This window comes from Eschrichtius robustus, chromosome 3 (genome assembly GCF_028021215.1).
Source record: "Eschrichtius robustus isolate mEscRob2 chromosome 3, mEscRob2.pri, whole genome shotgun sequence".
NCBI lineage: Eukaryota > Metazoa > Chordata > Mammalia > Artiodactyla > Eschrichtiidae > Eschrichtius > Eschrichtius robustus.
Window position 1 is genome coordinate 185,354,783 of NC_090826.1, and position 25,903 is coordinate 185,380,685.

General features: G+C 42.4%; 1 protein-coding gene across 2 annotated transcripts in view; it reads left to right on the top strand.

Annotated features, from left to right (window-relative positions):
• The first annotated feature begins 12,591 nt into the window (after positions 1-12,591).
• The window catches only part of NEK7 (NIMA related kinase 7), a 136,482-nt gene continuing 123,170 nt past the window's right edge, over positions 12,592-25,903 (top strand). Inside the window, exon 1 of one of the 2 annotated variants that reach the window (XM_068541856.1) lies at positions 12,592-12,648. The gene's annotated coding sequence lies outside the window, so the exon portion shown is untranslated. The remainder of the gene's footprint in view (positions 12,649-25,903) is intronic. The other variant, XM_068541854.1, reaches the window with a different exon arrangement.

The window sequence follows — 25,903 nt, forward strand, 5'->3', positions numbered from 1 at the left end:
TATGCTGCTAAAATAAACCATGAACTGTATTCTCAAAGTACAGAACTAGATAAATGGGACATAGCAGAGTTGTCTTTCTGTGATTTTGAATTCTAGGTGTTTGATGGCAGGGTAACATTAAGGCAGATTTTATTGCTTTAAAGGGAAGTTCATCTGCACGATCCGTTAATAATCACATGCAAGAGGCCAGGAAAGTGAAAAAGTAGCTTTCAAATATTTTCCGTGAGTGTTTTCACAGCACGGTAGAGATTTATTTTCTGCCACTGTACAGTGACCACAGCCAGGCCCCGAGGAAAGTGATCTCCCTGGGGTTGTCTGCAGTCTGCACTTTGACCTCTTCCTCTTGGCCCAGGTTAGTCCAGACATTTCAACAGGTTGACTAAGCCTCATCACCAGTCAGCTGCCAAATTCAGCGGCTGCCAGGATCACTAGCAGCTTTTTAAGTACACCTGTTGCCAGCACTATGTATGAGTCAAGAAGGCTAGACCTTTCTGGTCTATCCCACTGGCTAGGATCTCTTTCAAAGGAGAATTATTTTTAATATGACTTCATCATCCTTCATCAGGAAAACATTTTTTTTAGCAAGCTTCTCTCCTTACAGAGAAGTTGCATTGACCCTGAATCTGCTATGGTACATCAGGTCTGGGTTAACCTACAGATAAAAAATGGTTTTGATAATCAGTACTACCTCTACTTTGTATTTTTCATTGTGTGGGCCAGCAAAGCTACATGAATAACAAAACATGTAGACAGGGTGTAAACTGAAATGTTTTAGGTGTCAAGTACCATTTACGGTGAAGTTAATCTGATAGTTAATGGTAAGTATTGCATGGTAATTAGGTATAAACACTAAGTAGCACGTATAAAGGACCGTAATTAGTGCATTTCAGGGAGCCAGGCAAGCGTTTTTGAAGCAAGCTTGGTGGGGAGATGAATAGAAAAGCAGTTAAAGCTGGACTCTGCTCTGATGATCCCTGGGACCAGAGGAGCCTCTTTGGCCAGAACTCTCTGCTTTTCCATGAGCATTTGCTCTAGGCCAGGGGTCCAGGGCAAGGGGACAACCTCCCCTATCAGCACAGAGGTGATGAAAAGTCATAGATAGAAAGTGCATTGGATTTGGAGAGTCTTCACAACTTCTGAAACACTGTACACTATCTAGCTGTAGCTTTGTAGTCTTTTAAGGTGAAGAAACAGGACACATAGGGATGTTTTCAACACTCTGGGCGTCATTTAGCCATGATAGGATACTTCTGGGGCTTCATGAGCTCTGTTTTGATCCATTTCCCTATCAGTCACTGTTCATGAGGGATATGTGTTTTCCTCATACCAATGAAATGTCTGGTCCGTATCCGAATGTGTAGTTCATTTAATTAGGGCTGTTTTATTGATTATCTATCTACCTATCGACCTATGTACATTTCTAAAAGGTGGTACAAAAGATAGTTCTTAGAAACCTTAACCAGGTTGAAATGTCTTCATCCTGGGAATATCTGATTATTTTTCCTGCCGGGTGTGCCTGTGTATAACTCAAGTGACACTGTCCTTACTTGACTGATTTTGATTTGGTGGGACTCGACAGAGCAACCTGGTTCAAATGCCAAATCATTGGCTTCATTCTTGCCCACTTTCCTACCCCAAGTTCAGTTCGTTGTTAAATCTTATTGGCTGTATCTTAATATATCTGGGAAATATATATATCCCAGAAATATATCTGGGATCTGACCATTCTTATCACCTCCACTGTTAGCACGACAATTTAAGTCATCAATATCTTTTACCTGATTGTTATAATAATAGTCTTTTAACTGTTTGACTAGTTTCAGCAGAGCTATTCTCTGCAAACCCAAGTCGACTTGGTCACCCTCCAATGGCTCTCCATTCATCCCCTGCTTTATTTTTTAATGAATCACAGTTTGACATAGTATGCATTTATTGGCTTATTATATTATTATTACCTTTTCTACAATATAAGGTCCATGAGAGCAGGGACTTTGTGTCTTGGTAAAGGTTGTACCTTTATTCCTTAGAACAGTGTCTAGCAGGTTTATTAACACTTTATTAACCACTGAAGTCAACATCTACTATTGAGATTTTGAATTACTTTCTTTCTAAAAATAAACTTTCCAAATCTTAATTCCATAGCTTTAACATTTTAAGCATTTGAGCTATAATCTACTCATTCTTAGCTCGACTCCCTTTGGTTGGGAAGCCAAACTAGTGAACGGACCTAGGAGTAATAGCAACTCCTCAATGAGCACTTCTATGCCAGACTCTTGTGCTTCAGCATTTTGCTGTATCTCATTTAATTCTAGCCTAGTTCTAGAGATAGGTGTTATTACTATTCTCCTTTTACAGATAAAGAGACTGAGACTTGGGACAGATGAAATAACATAATACTCAAGAGTTAATAACCCCTGAGCTGAGATTACAATCAAGGTGTGGTTCACTCTATACTGCCTTCTAGCCGTGTCCTCCGGTAACGCGTGTCCGGTTATTGAAGTAGCGAAGCGGCTGAGTTCAAAGCATTCCTTCTGCAGTTCCATGTACTAGGGTTCTGGGATATAACAAATGTCCCTCCACCCCCCAAAGACTCTTAGGACCAAACCAGGTAGTTCCGCTTTCAGGAATGTCCTAAAAGCCACTGTCCTCTAAGCTGGGTCTCTTACTTTAATGTAAGTTTCTCAAGCGCAGAGGCAGTTACATCACCTAGGAAAAGACGATGGGATCAAAACGCTATGATCCAGAAGAAGAAAGCGTTGTCACCAATTCAGCTGACCGCTTGCAAAATAGGGCATCTAAACATAAAGTTCTCAAAAAGCAGCCGATCCCCGGCTTGGAGGGAAGTTGGCCGGAAAGAAGGGAATAGGGTTTGGTCTGACCACAGGAGGGCTCCCCCAGACCCTCCCGGGCTCCAGCGCGGAAGTGGAGGGGGTCCCTCCGCGGAGGCCAGCGGACAGCAGATGCATCGTGCGGCCAGCGGGTGCATCGTACTGCCAGAGCAGGGCTCGGGGTCGGGGCTCGGCGTGGGGGCGGTGCCGACGCACGCTCCGCCCCCTCCTCGGGGATGCCGGGATGTTTATACTCCTGACAGCAGCGGCCGCGGGAGGAGGAGCGGGAGTCTTGGGAGGATGGGCCACCGCTAAGCTCGCGCTCCGGACGCGCCTCGCTGTGCACAGGGTGGGTCCCCGTGCCTGCAGCGTCCGCGGGGGCGGCGCGGCGGGAGGTGGCCAGCGCTCCGGGCCTCGCAGGCACAGCCCCCGGCCCAGCGGGCCTGTGCGCGGCGCCGCCTGGCCGAGCCGCCCGCCCGCCCCGGGTCCCTCGCCGGCCGGAGAACGGAGAGCTCCCCGCTTCTTGGTGAGTCGCCGCCGGTGTCTCTGGCGCGCGGGTCGGGGCCCCGCCGGCTGGGGCCGCCTGCGGGAGCCAGGCGGGAGGGGAGGTCAGGCTCGCGCGCGGCGGCCTCGGGACCCCGCCAGGGGGAGGGGAGGCTGTGCGGGGCGCGTGGCCGAGCGGGCGGGGGCTTTGGTCCGGTCGTGGGCGGTGGCGAGAGCCTCGTGCCCCGTGCGGCTCGGGCGTCCGAGGCCGCCGCCGTAACTAAGAAACTCCGCGGCCACGGCTGCGGCGCAACAGGTCTCGGTTTGGGGACCCGAGGAACTTGGCGAAGTTCCGCCTCCCGCCGCACGCTCATTGGCGGCGGCGGTTATTTATTCCACGCGGATTGGTTGGGTCCAGCTGTCAGCCGTCAGCCTCAGGCGGACTGGGCAGAGCGAACTTCTGAGGAGAGGTGGGTGGTGGGAGGCTTGCAGACTGGCCTTGAGCAGTGCGGGGAGGGTGACCGACCTGTTGGAGAGGGAGCTTTACTGGGACTCTGTCAGGACTAGGAAACGTCAGAGAGAGGGATTGCAAGGCAGTAGCGAACACTGGTGGTGATAGTGGCAATGGAAAAGAAATAAAGACATTGAACATTGAGGCCAAAGCCATAGAGGCGAAGGGGAGCGCAGAGGAGAAAGGAGAAAATTAAGAAGACCACGTTGCCCCAGGACAGGGTCAGGAAGCCAACACAACCTAGAGGAAGGATCCTACATTGAGATTTAAGAATCCCTGTTACCTCTTTCCTATATACTGTAGGCCTTGGGAGATGATGTTTCACACAGGTGAATCTTGTTCTTGCGCAGCTGCAGTCCTTGTTAGGGATAGATACCAAAAATATACTTATTTTACAGTAAGATATGTTTCCATCCTTGAGCATTGTTGGTGATGGAATTGAAAGTCAGAAACATATTGCAGAAGTGAAATGATTTTTCCCTCCTTTGAGGCTACTGATCGTAAGGATGCAGTTGAAACGATCAGATGCCCATGGTTTGTAGAGCATTGTGTACCCGTTATAATTAGAACCACTGTTTCTAATTCCTTCTCCGAGGAATTTGCAGTTTCAAGGAGTATGCACACTCCCAGCAGGCTACAGCAGTGTGTCTCGCCAGGTTGCATTACAGAATAAAGTACAGAATGTGTGTGTGAGACCCATCAGGTCTGTGCAGGAGCTTGAGCTGCTCCGGGTGTGGTCGGAGAATGGCATAGTACTTTCACTCAAAAAGTTTATGGTACGTTTGGTACTATCAGACAAACACTGAAAGGGTGAATAGTTAGACGAGAGATACAGTTAACTCTGTTAATGCTTTGTGGCAACTCTTGCTGAATTGATGCCGAGTATTCTTGGCTGTAACGCTTGATGAAGGCCAGTGCCCCCAAAACGGTTAACATAAAGCGTAAGCAATTTCATTTCCAGAGGAAGGGATCCCTCGCTACCGTCGAGGAGATCCAGTCCACAGGTTGCTTCACTCCTAAAACCGCAGCATCCTCCGCTTGGCCCTGGACTAGGTGGGAGCTTGCTGGGGTGCGGGAGAGATGTTGGAGCTTTGAAAAACTTTGCGTCTCGGAGGCGTCAAAGGGGTAGAAACTATGGGGACGGCGGGAGGAGGGCGGCGAAACTAAAAGGCTAAGGCACCCCTAGTGGAAGCTGGTTGCTTTCCCGGGGTCTGGGGCAGCCCGGGACCTTGCAAGACGAGCGGTCCTGAGATTCGGCTCTCGTGCAGGAGGCCCCGCTCCCTTCAGACTGACGGCCTCCGCAGCCAATGCGCGGTGAGGACGGCCCTGCTCCCGCTGGAGGGCGGGCACTTCCCCCGGCCACGGGGGCTCAAGGGAGGGGGGCGGCGTGTGGGGTAAACGGGCAAGATAGGGGGAGGTTGAGAGGTAAACACGCAAAATGAGAGGGGGCTTGTGAGGGAAACGCGCCAAATGAGGAGGGGGTTTGTGAGAGAAACGCGTAAAACGAGGAGGGGGCTTGTGAGATGGGGGTGGGCGTGTGGGGTAAACGGGCAAGATAAGGGGAGGTTGTGAGAGAAACAGGCGTAAAATGAGGAGGGCGCAGCGGCAGGTTCCTAGGACCCCATGGTGCTCGTCTCCTTTCAAGGTTCAGCCGCGCTTTGGACTCACCGGTTGGTGTGACTAATGGAGAGGGGGAGGGGCTCTCACAAGCCCCTTCCTCATTTTACGCGTTTCTCTCACAAGCCCCCTCCTTGTTCTTTGAAATTATCTGAAAATGAAAACCAAGAAATGTCAGAATCCCAATCCTTAAGCGTTTTTACAATTACTTGGGACTCTTCCGACAGTTGAAAAAAATTTTTTTCAGTTAAGAAAGTAACGACCGTCCCTGGAGTGCAGACTCATTTCCTAGTTTGCACTGCTGTGCTGCTCGGGGTCGTTGACTCGGGTCACGCCTGCAGCGCCCTCCACGCCCTTTCCCACTCACACGTTCTCCTGGCTGGACAGTTTCAAGAGCGCTATTCCAGCCCCTAAAGCAGCACTTACTCCAAGAATGAGGAAAGCACGCCTGGTATGATGGCCGCGTGCTGGTGGGGAGGGGAGGTTTGAGGCCTCGGGTGTTAACCTACCCGGATAATAAAACTCAGTTTTGTAGTTTCCACATGACCAGAACGCGGGTGTAGTCTGTGGGCAGGAGTATCTGATCTCATACTCCACTCCCTTCATCTTTCTGGTGGTTGCAGTTGGCAGTGTGAGGCTCTGGTTTATTGCAGACATTTAAGTGTTTTCTTCCCGACTCTTGTGCATTTACTGAAATGTAGATTTCTTTTTTTTTTTTTTTTTTTTTACTTAAGTATGTAGTCAGAGAAATCATTAGAGAGTTTTACGGTGTTTCTAGAGCCAAAAGCTGTTTTCTTTGGAACTGTCTGATATTTTAGTATCTTTCCAGTGTTACTAATGTAGCCACCGTTCAAGGCATCTGGAGAGGAGAGAATAACGATTACTTAATGCAGTTTTGGAAGAGAAGTTGCTTAATTAGGTAATAGGTCCCCAAAATTCCTTTCAGGTTTTGTTTGATTTTTTTTAAAACAGGCTTTGGTATTTTAAAAATGTGCAGGGCAGCTGCATAAAGCAATACTCTGTCCACATTCCTGTTTTCATTCAAATTAATATATTTGTCCCTTCAAATATTTGCTCAAGAGTTACGTGGGTAGGTGTTTTACTACATCATTCATAAAACATGGCAGCAAACTTAGCATAATACTAAGGGTGTTTTGGAAATGACATGTATGATTAATGTTTGCTCTGAATTGCCTTACCAGCAATTACTTTATCAGCATTTCTATAAATGTATAGCAAGATGTTTTAAGAAACATTTCTTCATACTTTCGAATGTTTCAATTCATTTCTTCCTCCCTTCAATTTTATAGGGAATTTATGTAATTGTAATCAAATATATTTATTTGCAGGATAGAACGGCAGTTGAGAAATTTTGAACTTATACATAGAACTAATGTAGAACCATTCATTCTTAGAGTTATAAAACCTCTAAACTGCTGATTCCTCTTTTGGTGATTAATAGTTTGATTATCCCTGTGTATTATATATCTTTACAGAATAAGGAAAACACTTAGAGAATATATTTCATGGTTTTTAGTGAGCAGTGGGAATGAGAAGGACAGATAGATGGTCTTGAAGCATTCCTTATTTTTTTTTGAGCAGGGTAACTTCTCTTTTTTAACCTTTGTTAAAATAACAGCTGTCATACTATGTATATAATGAGCCAATACAATGAGCTGTTCGCTAATAGCTATCCAAAGTGTTAATCGGAATAGTGTGTAACTGAATGGAAGTTATTTAATTGGTCTATCAAATTTTAGAAATGTATATGTTTTCTGTTACTTAACGGAAATAGACCTTTCTGTAAACCTTGCCATTGGTCTTCTATTGATAATCAGTGGAAGTCGTTAAAGGCAGTTTTTTCACACCAGGTTGCTTTTGTAGAGAACAGGGGTTCGCAGACTTTGTCTCTGAAGGATGAGAGAGTAAATGTTTCTGGCTTTGTGAGCTGTATGGGCTCTGTGACAGCTACTGCCAGTGTAGCCGTGGACATACCTGAACAGGTGGGTGTGCCTGTGTTCCAGTAAAACTTTCTTCATACAGTCGGGCTGGAGGCCCAGCTCTGCCCTAGAAGGTAGTACCAAGGGCCTAAACCTGATTCTAGGATGGATGTTTGGGCTGACAGGGATTTTCCACGGCACTGTGTTCGCCTTTTCTGGTCCTTTGATCCCTTGTGACGGTCTCTTGATCTTCCCCAGTCCTCTCAGAATAACGCCCAGTTATTCATTGCCAAATTTTGTGTTTAATCTCAGAGGCCTCATAAATATATCAGCCTCTTTCAGATTTATTCACGTTTTCAGGGATTTCTGTCATTCTTTGCCTCGGGGGGATCCCACACCCATCCTGTGATGTCGAGTGGATTTGCCCTCTCTCCAGCTTCCTTCTTGTTGCTAAGCCAAGATGGACTCTGATGTCAGACATTTTTCTTTGCTTGATTGACTGATAGCCCTAGAAGGAATGTGCTTTGCTGTGTTTCTTTAACTAGTAGTTTTCGTTCTAAGTCGACTGGAGTGACTGCTTTTGCCGCTGTGAGAGAGAATTTCTGGCATGAGCAAGAGGGTGCACAGATTTTTTTTTCCTGTTAGAAAAATTGACAGAGTCTTTTTTTTTTTGACATTCTAATTTAATCATTTTATTTAGCTTTTTATTTATTTATTTATTGACTAAGTCTTTTATAAAAGACTTTTTTTTTCCAGTAAAAAAAAAAAAAAATTCTAAAAAGGGCCTGCATTTGTAAGGAGAGGCTATAGTCAGGGAGTTTGTGGCCTGGGGGTACTTGCGGGGTCCCTGCCTCTTTGCTCGCAGTAGAGTTGGCTGTGGCTGACCTGGTTGCAGCTGCTGAGAAGCGGCTGAGTGGAATGGAAGAGGCAACAGTTTTGAGCTTACACAGTAGGACTTCCCAGTCCTAGCCAGGAGTGGGTTCTGGGTGGGCCGAAATATTGACACCTCGGGGCGGGGCCTGGGGCTTTGGAGCTTCAGGGCTAGTTGCCACCGGCTGCTACCAGCCTCTTCTGTTTGTGTGACCTTGCTGCACAAATATTTTCTGTGTTTACCGTGATGTGAAAAAGACTAAGGCCCAGGCTCCTCTCCTACCCTCTGACCTTGCTTGAGTTACTTGATTTGTTCAGACCGTAGTTTTCTCAGCTTAGGTCACATTGCTTTGAGGAGTAAATGACAACATCTTTGTAGAAGTTAGGGTAGTAGGCTCAGTGAGTGTTAGTTTCATTTCACCTCTTTCTCTATTCTTAGGACATTTTGTGGTGGGAAACACATGTCTTCTCAGTTTCTTCTGATGCAGGCCCTGCTGCCCAGCTTTATCTGAAGAGGCTCCTACCCAGCTCTGCTGCCATTTCTACTTTCTCTGCCTTAGTCATTCTTCCCTTTTGCCCTGCGATTTCCATATTTATAATTTAATTGTTCCCAGCACGAGTTAATGTTTTTACTGAACTTTGCGGGGAAAGAACAGTCATCCTTAGTTCCTCAGGTAGAAAAAGCCACAAGAGCCTTGGGGGTTATATTTTGCACAACAAAAAAAGTGAGAGTTGCAGAAAGATACTTAAATACTGATTCAAAAATGGAAAAAATTAGAATATTCTTTCTAGTGTGCTTCCAGTTCTGTGTTTTTTATTGTTAAGATAGTTTTCTCATATTCTCATATTTAACTGGCAAATTACTCTAATTTTTTTGTGGTTGTAACCATAGCAAAGCCACATATCCTCTATTATATTATGATTGGAAAAATGGAACAGTTAGACATGTTTATGAAAAATTGTTATACCTCTAAAATGTAAGGAGTTGCCAGTCTTCCATTGCCTTTTATATCTAACTGTTGAACCCTATAGTAAAATAATGGGATATGTTTGCATACTGTCATAAAGATACCCAGAACTGGACAATAGGTAATTTATTTCAGCCAAATAGCTTGTCCTTATTTCAAATAGTTTACTTCTAAGCATGGTTTGTTATTTAACAAATACAGGTAAATTGAAAGACATTATACAAGAAGAATGTTTATTGTTGGATTGATTTTATAGGAATAAATTGATGTTTATTCTCAATTTTTTATGGTAACCTACAAATTCACTTCTTTTGTGTGTGTTTTTTTTTTTTTTAAACAGTCTTTGGTATTTAGACACATTTAGAATAGCATAGTAGCAGGTGAGGTATTCAGTGAAAAATGGCATTTTTTAAAACATTTTTAATATACACCTGAACTGACGTTTTAATGAAGTTTCTACATTTGGTAAATATTTTGGTTGTCGAGTGGCATATTGTTTTCAACTTCACTTTGTCATTTTGTGACCTAGAGTGTTCAAAGTATCAGCTGTTGATGAAGAGTTGTATTTTATTAGGCGCTTCTCCCACTGCTCTTCTAATCATTCTCATCGTTCTCTCCCTCTCTCTTTTAAGTAGGAAGGAACTTATTACACCATGTTTAATAGTATTTGGTGGCTGGGAGGGAGTCTGAGCTTCTAGCAAAGTTTCCCAATCCCGGGCCACCAAGGGAGTTGCTGCCTCTTTCGTGATCAGAAAGCCACCAGCCTGGGACTACACAGCCACTGCTCACGATGGCGCTGCTATTCTGGGCGCCCTTGACTGCTACGGTCCAGGTGATGGATGCTCTGGGTTTGGTACCTAACACCTCCTGTATTGGTTTCCCAGGGCTTCCACAACAAATTACCACAAACTGGGTGGCTTAAAACAACAGAAGTTGACGCTCACAGCTCTGAAGGTCAGAAGTCAGAAATCAAATTGGCCCCAGGGCTGTGCTCTCCGTGCAGGCTCCTGGGAGAACATTCCCCATGCCTTTCTCTCGGCCTCTGTGTCGGCGGCCGTCCTGGACGCTCCGTGGCTGATAGGTGCACCACTCCAGTCTCTGCCTGTGTCAGGTGGCCTTCCTCCTGTGTCTCCTCCTCTTCTTAAAAGCACAGCGGTCTTAACTGGATCAGGGTCACCTCATGACCTCACCTTTACTTCTATTCACTTACACTTAAACTTTAACAAGCAAAATCTGTACTCCCCGCCCCCCCCCCCCCCCCCCAGATTCTTCACCACACAAGAGATTTTTAGATTTCTGGTCTTTCTGTTCCGAACAGAATATTTTAAGGTCGTACAGAGATTGTGCCTGAGAGAGAAAGGTACCCAGGTTATCCTGTACATATGTCATCTGCAGTTTGTATTTTATACTACTACAGAACAGCTGTTCCAAAATCACATTTTCCATTCACCGTCATTTTGTAGTTTCCCTTAGGAGACCTTAAGTCCGTAATTCACTACATCAAATACTTTCAGAACTGGAAGGAAACTTATAAATTGTCCAAACTGGCCTTTTCATTTAATGTGAGAATAAACTGAAACTCAAAGATGTGAGTTTGCTAATCCGCATTCCACTAGATTCCTTCGTAGTCCATATTGCCTTGTGTGTTACCTTTGTCATGCTCCTGGTAGTAGGCGTGGTGTTTTGTTTTCACTTGCTTGAATTAGCAGTCTTGTTGCATTCACAGTACGTGCTCAAAAAAGACTTGAGGATAGAGTGACATTGCACCTCTGATTGCCCATATCAGGGCCTTGATTCAAGTCAGCAAATATTCGAGAGCCCAGCTGTGTAGTGGGGAAGTATTTCTGTTGCCTCTAGAACGAGGAACGTTAGGGTGTGTTGCTATATTCTTACTATGAAATAGGATCAAAGAAGAAGAAATTCCTGTTATGGAGGCCAGTGCTAGGAAAGAGTCCTTAGTTAGAGGTGGTAGATAGATAGTAAAGGCCAGAAAGCTCCTGGGTGATCACAGGGTTGTTTGGTCAGTACTTCATAAATACACATTTCATTATATTAGATACCTTGACTCATGAGGACCAGGCTTCATTGTCGTTTGTCATTTGGCTGTATTGACAATAACTTACGTGTCCTTGCTGCTTCTTGCACAGTATGTATGACTGAAATGTTTGGCAACCCCACTGACCAGTTTCTCCCGTTAATTTCTTCTTTTGCCGTGATTCAGAGATCATGATGGGCTGTTTCCTTTTTCTCTGTAGCCATGCCTCTCTCTTAAGTTGGTTCTCATTTGTTTATTGTATGTGTTCCCTGTTTCAGTGAAAATCCTATCTTACAAAGCAGTTGTTAGAGATTACTCAAATCAACCCTAAAGGATTTATCTTACGATTCCTTGAAATAGTTATATCTATTTGTACATTGAAAATAATTTTTAGAGAACTTGTATAGCTGTTCAAGAATACATGGTGACCTTCTTGCCGTCACCGTGGTAGGCTGTATTTTCAAAGCGTTTGTCTTATTACTGTGTTTCTCAAACTATGGTCCTTAGAATGCCTGTGTCAGAGACACTGATTTGATACGTACAAGCACTGGCATTTAAAAGCAAGTACCCCAGACGGTTGTTATACACAGATTGGAAAGCTGCTGGTCTCTGATGTAGTGCAAGTGATTTTAATGGAGGTGTTCCTCAGGCAACAGTAAGAAATGCCACATGGCCTTTTTAAAAAAGATTTTTTCATTTAAAAAATTATTTATGATGGAAGTCCATCCCTACTGCTACCATCATTTCTCGCTGAGGGTGTGCGGCCCTTGGAGTAGTTCACGCTTAGTAATCAGACCCTTCTAGCATATGTAGCCAATGTCTCAGCTCAACTGGTGGCGAGGTATTACTGAAATCAGTGTTATAAATCAATTAAAATAAATTAGATAAATACATATAACTGTAAATAAGAATTGAGTAATAATAGAAGAGAAAATGCAACTTCAAACTAGCGAAAGAAAATAGTACATCTAAGTGTTAATTTTAGTTCTGCCCCAACCAAACGGTCCCTCTTATTGAGTGTACTGCTTATGCTGTGTGCTGTTCTCACCATTTTTGGCATTTTTAGGGTATTTTTCTCAGCTGGGTGTGAAAGCTTACCACTTCCTTACCCCCGAGATGGTTTGCATTTTGCTTAAGGGCAAAGCCCTTAGCTTGGCAGCAGAGATTTTGCCTCCAGGCCCCAAGGCCCGAGCTCTACCTGCAGTTCTCTCTCTCACTCCTGGGCTTGACTTTGCCAGGCTCTCCTGTCCTGCTTATCTGGCCGAGCTGGAAAGTGTTCGGGAACAGCGTGATGACAGCGTGATGACTAACCTGTTCCTGTTTCCATCGATAGCAAGGGGCTGGTTCTCGAGTCCTTTCTAGCTGCCCTCCTTGTCCCAGATACAGGCCTTAACATGTAAGTATGTTCTTTACTTAAGCAAGCCTACGTGGCCATTTTAAAACTACTTTCTATCAGTGATTTTTTTGTTTACCTTTTTCTTTAATTAATTTGGAGTGTATCAATTAAATTCAGGCCCTTTTTGTTTATCACCATTTCTACACCCACCTGAAAAAAATATATATATACATATACATATGTAGATCGTAAATAATGTAAGATGAGACAGCTTGACAAAGAAGGTTTTGAAGTCCTGGATCGAGTCCAGGTTCATTTTTATATATTTTCAAAGGCCGAGCACAGGGTCTTAGGGTGAGTTAAATTAATATCCACAGAACTCAGTTTAAGAGTTGAGTGTCTGGCTTAGGAGAGAGATCACCGGGAGTGTGATTAATGGTTCAGTGAATAAAAAGGAGCCTGGGCTGCCACGATGTGCTCAGGTTGCCAGGGCACCCTGTCTCCCGGGGTGTGGTCCCTGCAGGGCACGCTACAGTTCCTAGGCCTTTTTTGTGCGCGAGCTGGGATGTCAGCCTCTGAATGGCAGTGTTTCCAGAGTAAGACCCAAACGAACATCCATTTTTCTTCACTGTGAAGTTTGTGGGGTATTTGCATATGCATTTTGAGACCGTTGGGAAGATGATCCAATCGGCTGCACAGCGTTTGATGTTAAACTTAGTTTCGAATCAAGGCCAGCTTTCTCTGAATTTGGAAGGCACACCTGCGTGCAAGCAGAGGGGCAGGCCATTTGCTCTCTGGAGACCTGCAGCGGCTGTAAGGATGAGTCTGCGTCTCTTCCCATTATGCCCCTCCTTTCCCCATTTGTTCCTTTACTGTTCTCCCCACTCTCCTGGGTCCCACCAGTGCACAGGTGGAAGAAAGAAATTTGGGGGTATTGGGAAGTAGCCCACAGTGAGTAGACAAATAGTCTAAACAAAGATCTGTCTTTATGCTTTTAAAACTCCGTTTTGATTAATTGCAGAAGATGGGAGACAGGCGTGAGCAGTATTACCTGTATGCTCACTCCCGGCTCACCCGTTTTTAACAGCTCTGTATCGGGACCTCTGTCTTCAGCCTCAACCCTGACCTGCCTTTCCAGATTCGCGTCTTTGTTCTCCCCCAGATGTTGGTCCCATCTGACAACTTAACCATTTTTCGATAAATTTTGTACCCTTTCTGGCCTCTCTGCTTTATCTTTATGCTTTTCTAGCTGCTTTTAATGTCCATTTTTTTTATACTTCAGCTGTTCAATCTCAGTGATTAAATATCATCTTTATCCTTTAAGACTCTGCTCAAATGTTGTACAAAAAGTACAAAGAAGTCTTTCTTCTGCTTCTTCAGGCCTTTAGTGCTTATCGACTCTCCCTGTAGTTGTACTTGTCTTAGCTTCCTCCCTGGAATATATGCTTCTGGAAGGTGTGAATCATGTCCTGTACATATTTGTGTTTCCTGCAGGGCCTGGGACCGTTCTTGTCAGAACTGGCCATTCAGGGAATGGCAGATGGCTGCATCCCAGAGCCTGTATGGGGCAGAAGGTCTGGGTAGATACTAGTAGTGAGAGAACATCCAGGACAGTTGAGCAGTTGATTTCAGGGAAGTATAGGGTGAATGGCAGACACAGGGGCCCACAGGGCGTGGTGTGAGGGAGGTTTACCCTGTGAAATGGGTAAAGGTCTGACCTGGGCTTGGTGTCTGAACTCTGAATTTTTGAAAGATCTCAGAGTGGGGTGAGGTGGGAACCAGGACTGGGAAAAAACAGGAGTATTCCAGACATGAAGTTGGTGGGGATGGAGAGGGGTGTGGAGTCAGGACAGAGACCAGTTGGGTGATTAGGTATAAATTAGAGGCTTGGGCAACAAGGAACGAAGTAAGAACTGAGCTCCTCTAGGACGTACATTAAAACAGGACCAGGAGTCAGATGACATTGATTTGAACCTGACTTACTACGATGTTCACTAGGTATCCTTATGTTTCCCTTCCTTAGAGGCTAGCCCATTCCTAGTTCAAGGTAAGTGGTTTGGCTTTTCTGTAAAGGGGAAGGAACCTCTCTCTGCCCATAGAAGGTGCTTACTGTATATATTTGCCAAATGAATTCCATTATGATGTTCTAATAATCCCCTCATGGAGAAAATGTTGAACTAAGTTATTCCCTTCTTAGGAATAATTACTAATTCGAATTGATGGAAAATTATCATTTGATTTGTGTTCATCAAATGCTGACATAGTAAAAAGTTGTTCCACTTCAAAACAGATACGTTTTATTTAGTATCTTTTCATATTTTTCATTGCTAGAAGTTTAAAAGAACAATCAAAATGTCAATAATTATTTTAAAAAACCATTTAAAGGGCAAGCCAGATGGACCAGAAATACATTGTACATTCATGAACTCAAGAAGAAGCACATAGGCAATTAACCTGGGAAGGTACCACCTTATCAAAGGTCTTGAGTACTGTGCTCAGAAGATTGACCCTTTCCTCTCCTGTGAAGTGATTATAAAGAGTTACTTGTACCTTTATGGTTTCAAGTTTTGTTTTTAATAGGGGTAAAAGCTCTAGTGCTTTGATACTTCTTTATTTGCTTCTTAGTTAATGGCAGGTCAGGAACTAGCATCAAAATAGAATCAAGGTTATTATAAAGGGGACCGCAGATATATTTGTTAAAAAATGTATTAAGTTGAGTTTGGTTTACGAGATGTATGAAGAAATTTAGTTTATATTCGAAAATCCAGACTTAAGTGATCCTATACTATACTTTAAAATTACCAAGAAAAAGTAAGATTACCAAGAAGAAGTGCTATTTCTTTCCTTCTTTTTTTTTAAAAATAGATTCCCCCTTTAGCGTCCTCTAACTTTTCTCCCCTTTTAAAATTTAGGATTAAGTTAAATTTATTTGTTTGTCTATCTACCTATTGATTCATTTTTTAAAGAAACACCTCCAACACCTTCTACCTGTTTCTAGGTAGGTTTTTCCCTTGTTTAAAATCCTTCAACTATTGTCTTGAATGATTTCCAATCCCTTAGTCTCCTAACTGCGGTTTGGGCGTTGGTGCTTCCTCTGCTGCGTCCTTAGCTCCTGTGTTCCTGCGCTGCTTGTGGTGGCCCCGCTCTCCCTGCGTCAGTCGGGACGTCCCCGTCCTCTGCCCGGCCAGCTCGCACAGTTCCTTCAGACGCACCTGGGTGTTTTCTCTGCCGGGCTGGCCTGGCTGCCAGGCTGCCTGGGCATCCTTCCCGTCAGCTCTTGTCCTGGCAGTCCCTGCCACGGCGTCTGGTGGAATACTTGTTTCCTGATATTGCAAAGTCTGTTTCTTTATGTCTCCCCTACGAATAACTTGATGGATCGGAATTGCCTCAGTGCTTTTTGTATTCCCAGCAACTGGTAGACACATTGGCTGTGGTCAAAAAGTGGCTGAATGAGTTTTGGAGAAGATAAGAAAGCAAGCGGACGGGCGTCTGGGATGGGCCACAGTCACGGCAGAGGGTCTGGGTAGGTGATAATTGTCCTTTATCTCCAGTTCCAGCACTTTTTTCTCCCTACCCCTGTCCCCCACCTTTGAGTAGCTGTGGCTCTTTATTGAAATGGGATGAAATAAAGACATTAGAGACTTCACTTTCTTGCAGATTCTTAGGATGTTTTATTTGTGTCCTGGTGTTTGCTGCCTCATTGAAGGCAGGGGTTTAGATGTCTTTGACTAAGCGTGAAGAGTTTATTCATCTCTCTGTTAGGTTTTCAGTTCTTTTGCAGTTGTGACTGTCTCTGTCCTCCTTCATAAGCAGAAGGAGTGTGATCATGGGGGTCAGGAGGACAAACTTTGTCTCGTATGGTTTTGGAGGCCTTCTCAGAGCTCTATACAAAATAACGCTTACCGCTGGTCTGCCCTTGTCACTGCGGTGCCAAGATGTCCTCCCACGCGGGGCACCATCAAATCAGTGACTGTCAGAAGGGCGCAGATCCCTCCTGTTGGCTTGGGAAGGGAAAGTGGAAATACTTTAAGATACAAGGAAATACAGGCTTTGCCTTAGTTTTAGGTAAAGTTATCATAGTGCCTAATGCTGAAGAACAAAGGAGAAGAAATATTAACCAGATCAGCGTAGAGTTCAGAGTCCTGCTGTTTATGCCGAGAGTACAGAACGCTTCCTCCGTCCTCATTCAATGTGCATTCGTCAGAACTACCCGAGTTAAGAACAAACATGGCTTCTTGGTGGGGCGGGGGTGGGGAATGCCTCACGTGGAGCTTGGATGCCTGTGGGATGCCCGCATGGCCTGTCTAGTAGGTAGCTGGTGGTTGCATGTGGCTTGAACACCGCAGAGCAGTCCGGCTGGGGAGCAGCTCTGGGGTCATCAGCGTGGAAGGTGGAAGCAGGTGAGCATGTCTGGGGAAGGTGTGTCAGGGCCTGTCCAGCCTTCCTCACGTACAAGGGCAGTTTCACGAAAAGGTAAGTAAATACTCAGTGAATCCTGGGAGAAATTAAAAGTTAACTTCTGTGTTGCTGCCCGACTTTAGCTGTAAGTATGACATGTAAGGTGTTTCTTGTGAAGACCCAAATAAGGCTGTTTCCATCCTTAATAAATCTGTGCTTTTAAAGCCTCTTACTGTTTGCCATTTTTCTAAGATTTTATCAGTTCTTTAGTCAGAGGAATGGACTTTTGCAGAGTCAGAAGGTTTCTGAAAACAAAACTGAAGTAGATGTCAATTATATAATTCCATTTTGAGGGTAAGTCTGTAATCACTACTCATTAGATGTTCAGTTTTTCCCTGTGAGCCCTTTATGTTTAAAGTCTCACGTGCAGTCCTAGGTAGCTTCCTCAGCATAACATGTTTGTTATTGCCACTATTAATTTACAATAGGCATCCTTATTCTTTGGATAGTATCTTCATAAAATCGTAGTTTCACATGATAAGTGTGCCAGAGAAAGTACATTTGTTTCTAGTGAATGCAAAAGTTTGGCATGATTTGTTGTGCGTGTTGAGAAGAGCAGGGGGGGGGGACTGCACCGCGGTGCAGGCAGGAGTGACATGACTGGGCAGAGTTTGCTGAGAAAGTCTGCCCAGCAGCCGCCTTGCTCAACGCCACAGAATCCATTCAAAGACTTGTTCGGTTCTGTGGTGTGAAGAAGACTGTAACAGCGATCGAATTTAGTTCCTCAGAAGGTAACGTTTAAAACATAAAGTATAGCCATGATTTACTTAAGTTTGTTGAGAAATCTTTTTATTAAAAGCTAGGACAGTTTTGTGTGACTATGAGTCAGTGGCTTTTCCTGCTTTGCTTTTTCTCCCTTCTTTCTTAATTTTCTGTTAACTTTCATTGCATTAGAAGTCTGTGCACAGTAAAAAGGCGGTCAAGCAGCCAAGAGGTCTAATTATTCTTCTTCTTTCTGTTTTTGAGGGGCGAGGGTGGGCAGGAGGGGGCAAGGCAGGAGTTTTCATAGAAGTAGGGTAACACATTCAGTTTGTTTTGCTAGACGCTGATTGTGTCCTACTAACCTAATTGTCCCGTAGATAGACTCTGTTGGTATGACTAACTCAGGTCGTGAGTATGTCGTGGGGCCCTGGGTGTGGGTCAGTGGAGAAGTTCCCTGGCAGGGATGTGGGGAGACCCGGCTGGGAGTCCTGCCTTTACCACTGGGCTGTAGGGCTCCTTTCCTTGCCTGGTGTTTAGGAACATCAAAGGAAGGAAGTGGTAGGACATCTTTTAAAACCACTTGATAGTTTACTGTAAACTAGCCTGGAAAGAAACGAGGGTTTTGCAAGTTCAGGAATAATCAGAATATAGAGCAGTGTCTTTGGTAGAGCAGATGTGCTAATAAACAAATGAAGAAACAGCAGTTTATAAGCTTTTTTTAAATAAAGACAAAATGTGAAATTTGTGTTAATTCAGAGAAACATCTATTACATTTTTCCTTTATTTAAATAAGTTTTTTATTTTTTTGTGATGGTTTTTTGGTTAGTGAGTGCTTGTTACAGACAAAAGGCTGTTAAAACAAATGACCTTACTATACATAATTCATACTCATTAAAGTGTTCCCAAGTACTGGCTTGTATTCCATGGGGTCTTATCAGCTTTGTTATGATAGGATTCACTACTATGAATTATTTAGTACAAGGAATGCTTTTTATGATCAGGTTTGGAAGATGGGTCCAAGCTATTTATCTTAGCTCTTTACGTATGTCAGTCTTTTGCCGTGGATGGTTATAGTTTGGCTACCATGCTTTTTTCTGGTGTTACAGCTGAATGGTTGGCCTAGTGATCATGTGCTTTTGCCAGGCTTTCGTTGTTGCTGTGTGGGTAACTGAATGACATGGCAGAATGATAAGGGACATGGATTGTGTTTTTAGCAGCATCCTGTGCCCACAGTTAACCAAAACAAATGGAAAGTCTGTCAAAAGCTTTTTTGGACAAATTTCTTTGAAAGGGGGTGAGTAAGGATCACTTGTTTTTTTTTATCCTCATAGGAAATTCTTCCGTAACGATAAGCAGAAGAAATAATACCATCTTTTATTTGTATTCCACTTTAACCCTTTTGAGAAGTAGTAATACTTCATTCTTCCAGGCACTTGTTTCCGGTAGAAGACTCCCCGTATTTGTCCCTCAGGGAGAAGGATTTGGGGCCCTGCTGTGTCACCGCAGACTGTGTGCTCATTGTGAGCTTTCCTTCAGAGCAGAGCAGTAACTTGTCCTTAATCATTCAAAAGTGTCAGTAGATGCTCATGTGAATTGGAACTAGTTAGGTCCTGATTGTTAGACCTGTGTTCTTTATAAATTCTTGTTTTCTAAATTTGATTATTTAGCAAGTGTTTTTTGGACCTTCATATGTACTGGAGGTAAAAAAAAAAAAAAAAGGAAGAGACAGATCCTGCCCTTAAATAGTAATTGCTTGTGTTGGTATTGGACCTCAGATGCACAGATAATGGAGTCATTAAAATGCCCTGGGACAGATTACTTAAAGGGGTATTTTATAAAGGTTCACCTGAGTATGAAGCAAGGTTGGCCAGGCAGGCAGGCAGGCTAGCTGGGAAGGGTGTTTCAGCTAGGATGGCACAGTGTGTCAGAGGCACACAGGCGTGAAAGAGCCTGGCATTTGGAAGAAGTGTCAATGGTTCATTAAGGCCAGAGTATAGGATTTATATGCAAGCCAGTAAGGCTAAGAAAAGTTTCATTCCTTTAAAGGGTTTTAGGCAGGAGTGAGACATATTGAGGTTTTCGTTTGAGATTGATCATTATGGTGGGTGTGGAGAGTAGGAATTACATTACCAAAGTCAGGAAGAACAATTAATTGGTTGTAATAGCTGCGAGGATCATGAGAGTCCGGGAGAAGCAGAGAGAGGGTTTGGGAGGTAGAATTAATGGGAGTAGGGGACTCGTGCAGGTGAGGGAGTCAAAGGGTCTGGGATGGCCTAGGAAATATATGACTGAGTGGCAGTGCCATTCACTGAGGAGGGAATACAGAGTAGAATGGATTTGAAGTGGTCAAGATTTTAGACGTGTCTGGTTTGGCTGATCAGGCAGAGAGATCCAGCCGGTAGGGTTGGAAATGAGATTCTGGAGCTGTTGGTTCATAAATCATCAGTATGTAAGAAGCAGGCTACGTGCCAGATGAAAATGCATAATTATTGATTTAAATAATCAAGGGACTTGCCGTTCAAGGAAACCTGAGCAAGCAAATAAGCAGAATTGCCCATTGATCATAGAGCAAAAGATGTATTTTGTGTGGAAATGAAAGAAGCAGATAAAATAATTTTCTAACCACACCCTTTATGGTGGTGATTCAGATTGCTAGCTTGATTTATTTCAGGCAGGTAGTAGATTAAGTAGAAGTAAATACATTAACCAATAATTGATAAAAGTAAGTCACTGGAACTTGGATCTTCATCCAAGAAATTGGAAGGGATTAACGTGTTCTCTTTAGTATCACAAAATACGGGAAGTTAACGGACCAGTTACTGCAGAGAACAAAGCATGGTGTTGTGGCTAAAACAGTGTATACATAGCCAAATTATTGTTTACATGTGATTAAAAGGGAGTGATGGTTTCAGATTTTCAAGGGGTAGAGAAAATGTGTTGCATGTGTGACCTTTAGAAAAAATACTTAAAGATGTACTACAGGAGAAAAGTCAAAACTAAGAGTTTGGGAAGGGGCCATCTTTGTACGAAAGCATTGGGAATGAGCACTGGAGCAAATTAGATGTAAAAGCAGGACTAAACGGGTGTTATTCAAGATTGGAAATAGTACAAAATGCCAGGAGTAACTTATTAGATAGGCTATGCCTATAAAATGTATAATCTGAGGATTTGGAGATATGGAGCATTAGGGGAAAAGTAATGGCATGATCAGTCCTTGGCTAACCTGGATTGGATTGTGTAGCATAAGATGGATTTCGCTTTTCCCTTGATAATCAGCCAAAAACTGGTTAATGGAGGACTTAAAAAAACTTGGAAGTCACCATTAGTAGAATTTAAAATAGGAGGGGATATATGTTTGTTTTCTAAGTAGCTGGACAGGATTAAAGCAAGCAGACATGGTTCATACGGCAAGAGATGAAAAAACAAACAGGAAGGAAACAAAAAACAAGACTATAAAAGACAAATACCAGTGAAACAGTTTACATTAAATGTCTTTAACGTGTTAAATGTATTAAATTTCTGTTTTAAAAGACGGACTCAACCTAAAAAATAATCCTCGACTGTGTCCTGCTTTCAAAAGATGCTTAGAACAAAGAAACATAGAAAGGTTAAAAATAAAAAGGTAGGCCAAGATTTATAAGGAAAACACAATAGAAAACACAGAAGGTTAAGAATAAGAATTCCAAAGTAGAATTGAATGAAAAAGAGAAAAGCACTGCAGACAATAAAGGACAGTTTTAAAAAACTGACTCGCTGTAATCATTAGCAGACCAGTAACCATGAAGAATTGAAGTTATATGAGCTGTCTTCACAACAGACTTCTAAGCCCAGTTTTTATATTTTCATTTCATAAAATTAAATGAATGGGAATCTTCTGATTCATGCTCTTGAGTTTGTATATTCTTAGTACCAAAAATTGGACCAGACATTTAGGTAAAATGTCAACCGAGCTATGTTTAACAGATTACCAGAGTTCTCCGAGAGATTAATGGAAGTTCTGTGGAAGAGTTTTGTGGCTAGACAGTTTTGGAAAAATCTGTATAGGGTGCCATTTTGGAGAGTCACAGTGCTCTTTTTAGCATATTAGGGTCCCCGAGAAGTCTAGCCCCGTATTTGTTTCGCCCAGTATTTTGCAGATACCTTTGATGATGGATCTCTCTCTGTCTCTCTGTTTTGGTTGTGGAATACCAATAACAACTTAAGGGAATCTGTTTTAAAGAACAGAGTTTGGAAAACACTTCTGAATGTTGGTGTACACTCTGTAATAAAATTAAGACTAACGGAACAGTTGAAGAGTCAGTCATTCATTAATCAAGGATGGTTTATCTGAGCATATACATGTGGTTTAATAGAAAAGATCTAGTTATATGATTCATTACCTTGTTTGGTTCAGTAAGAAAACTTGTATGATAAGCTTACTAGAGCAGAAAAGCATTTGATATCATTTGATACCTAACCCCTCCTTTTTTTACATTAAAAAAAACCTTAGAAAATTGGGAATATTGTTTGATATGGAATATGGTCAATATCATAATTTGTTGCAATTTCATAGAAGTTCGTCCTTATTCTTATCTGCTATATTTTAAGCTCTTTGAGAGAAGGAAATAAGTTAATTTTTACATTTTTTTTTTGTCACCCAATCTAATATAGGACCTTGCGTTTTATGCATTCTATTGCGATTTGTTAAATGAAAACATTATTTGGAAGTGTATCCTCATGTAGTTTTTAGATCAAAATGGATTATAGTAAAAAATGATCTTTTTCTTTATGTCAAATATTTTTTAAGTGTGAAATACATGATTTTTCAAAACGGAAATAGATACTCTTCAGGATGGGCCTCTTTATGTTTGCTTTTATTCATTTGCCTAGCAAGCCTTGAATACTTGAGGTGAATTTAAATTTTGTCTAACAGTTGAGTGACAGGGAATTTTATAAAGGTTCTTGAACAGTAAAGGGGTATTATAAATACTGTTTTTAAAAAGGATTATCCTGGCCAGAAGGATTATCCTTGGTAAAGCAGGATGCATAAGGAAGACTCCTATAATGGCAGAAGTGTTCATTTAGGAAAAGCAAGGGATTTGGGGACCCGAGGCTGGCTCAGAACTTTCCAGGATGTGGTTGGGTTTTGAGCTAAACACAATTTTTCTGTGGTCCTGAGGATTGCATTCCAGCCCATGAAACCCTAGCTGTGAACTGTGGCTTTACAGAGCTTGAGAAAATTTTGTTTGTATGCAGATTTCTGCAGTCTTTCGATTTCCAGGAAGAAGCCACAGTTACTCAGGGCTGTGTGTGTGTGTGTGTGTGTGTGTGTGTGTGTGTGTGAGTGTGTGTGAAGAGACACACGATAGGCTGAACTTAATAACTGATTTATAGGAGTCAGGAAATCTGAATTCTATTATTTTCTCCTTGTATAATCTTGGATAAGTCATATAACTTGCCTCTTTGGAGTTTTCTCACCCGTAACCTGGAAATTATCCCCCCCCTCACTCCACTGTGATGTTTTGAGAAGGTGCCTGTGGGAACTTTTTAAAAATTACAGGGCTTCCCCGGTGGCAAAGTGGTTAAGAATCCGCCTGCCAGTGCAGGGGACACGGGTTCGAGCCCTGGTTGGGGAAGATCCCACATGCAGCGGAGCAACTAAACCCGTGAGCCGCAACTGCTGAGCCTGCGCTCTAGAGCCCGCGAGCCACAACTACTGAAGCCTGCGCGCCTAGAGCCCGTGCTATGCAACAGGAGAAGCCACCACAACGAGAAGCCCGCGCACTGCAACTAGAGAAAGCCTGCGTGCAGCAACGAAGACCCAACGCAGCCATAAATAAATAAATAAATAAATAATTTAAAAAAATTACAAAACTGTAAGTGTAAGATGTCAGTAAAACATATTGACGCTCATTTTGCTGGAAGAGGACATATAAACAGAATTTGGAAACCCTAAAAATCATGGCAACAAGGGAACATGACGATCTTTTTTCCTTTTTCTTTTGGATTTTCAGGTGAAAATTAAGCATGCAGTTAAAGCTAGTATTTAAAAGCCTTTCTATTACAGAGAGAAAATTAATAATACAGTTGTGTCATAATTTAGAATCAGTATTTACATTGCTAACATTTTGTTACTTATTCTAAAGTAATTTGTTCAGTGTATACACTGAAATCTGCTGTTTTAACTGTATAGCTAGATGAAAATATGGCAGAAGAGGTTTGCATGAGCTTTCTTTTCCTTGTAACGGTTTGCTTGAGGAATGGGCGGGCTTTTCTTCACTGGACAGACGGTAAAGGGAGGACATTGAGTGGATTTCCTAAGCTTGCATTTGCTGGACGGTGACAGAGTCAGGGCTAGAATTCATAAGTTTTGTTGTTACTCACCATATTTTCCCCCTTTGGGTACAGCATTTTTTGCTGATAATTATGACTTTGTAATAATATTTGATAATCATAATAATCTTTTAGGAAGATAGTCCAATGGTGTGTGCCGTTTGCTTATTGATTTACAGATTCACAGTAAGAAGCCACAGGGAGTATTTTCTGTAAGAGGACATACGATTTTTTCTTTGAGACAACAAATTCTCAGGCTTATTAAATAGATTACATTCATATAGTCATTTACGAATGTGTGAGTTAGTAATGGGCTTATAGCTCACACATTTTTCAGTGTTGATTTATAATAGGACAAACTGTATAAAGTACTTCATGAAATGATGCTCTAATATGTATTCACAAAATGATTGATTTTTTTAATGTAAGAGAAATATCTGTATGGGAAAGGTTAAAAGGGGATAAGTTATGCAACTGAGAATGTCATTTATTTTATATGGTTTTTCCCATTAACTTTAAACACATGATAGTTCCCTTGAACCTTGAGGAGGTAAATAATTATAAATTGGAATCTTAGAGCATCACATCATCTTTAAATAGTTCAGAAACAGTAACAAACCCAGTAGCATTAACTTAGTTTTTTTTTGTGAGGTCAACTGTGTACTTGAAATGTCATTCTAAGCAAATCAAAACTTTCACTTCTTGGTATTTTAGATTTCAGATTAATTGGCCACTGACTGTTTCTCAGTAGTGTTTTATTCCGTGAAGACTTTCATAAAGGGATCTTAGGAATGGCTCAGGCATCCTAGGGAGGCTCTGCTCGGGGGCGGGGACTGACCTGCAGCAGCCCAGGGTCCCTGGCTCAGAGGGAACTGCTCCAATTTATGCAGCGTGACTTGTTTATTTCAGAGGAAATTAGAATTTGGCGGATGTTTGAGACTGGAAGGGACTTTGGAAGTCATGTCCTCCAGTTGTATTTGATATTTTAGGTAAGTGAGGCTGAGAGCGTTAAGTGAGACATTACGAAGACCGTGCTTTTGGTGCAAGTGGGTTAAGTTGTATTCTCCATGTCATATTCAAATGCTTTTCTTCCACTGTTGTTATTTATGTTTGTGAGAATCTCCTTGATAACATCACTGAAGAAGTAAACAGACAATGAAGTTCTAAACTTGTAGGGTTGTAGGACTCTTACGTTTCATTCAGTGCTATAACAGAAGAAATGATTATTTGAGAAATTTCACCTAGATGGTGGACTAATCCACAAGTTGTATTTAAAATATATCTTGTTAACATTTAACAAAATGTTGTAAAGCAAATCAGTTTCTTAAAAATGACACGTGAAAGGGACAGCGCTTTAATTGAAGTAAAGACCTCATGAAACTTTGACAATTAATGAAATGACTACGTTTGTTAGGACACTGGGTTTTATGTTAATATCTTTGACATACTAAACAAAATATAGGTAGATGTTCTTCAGGTTTACCTCTGTTTGATGGAAGTAAAGAGTGAAATAATCAAAAAGTAGGCAACAGGGAGAAGTCTGTATCAGGACATCAGATTAGTCAACTTCTATGTAGTAGACTGTAATGGACATTTTTGATGGCAAAACTGTAAATCCCAGGAGATATAGAGATGTGCATAATTTGATTGCCAACTTTCAGTTAGGAAGGTGTTCTTGGACATACATTAATAATGGTTTTGCCGTTCTTGATTTTTCTCTTTTGTTTAAATATTAAATAATAAGTAGGTCTATCTGGCCTCTGTTTCCAAGTGGACAGGCTTGTTTTAATCTCTTAGGCTTTGACCTGGAGAGGCAACAGTTGTGAATAAGTGTGTGTGTGTG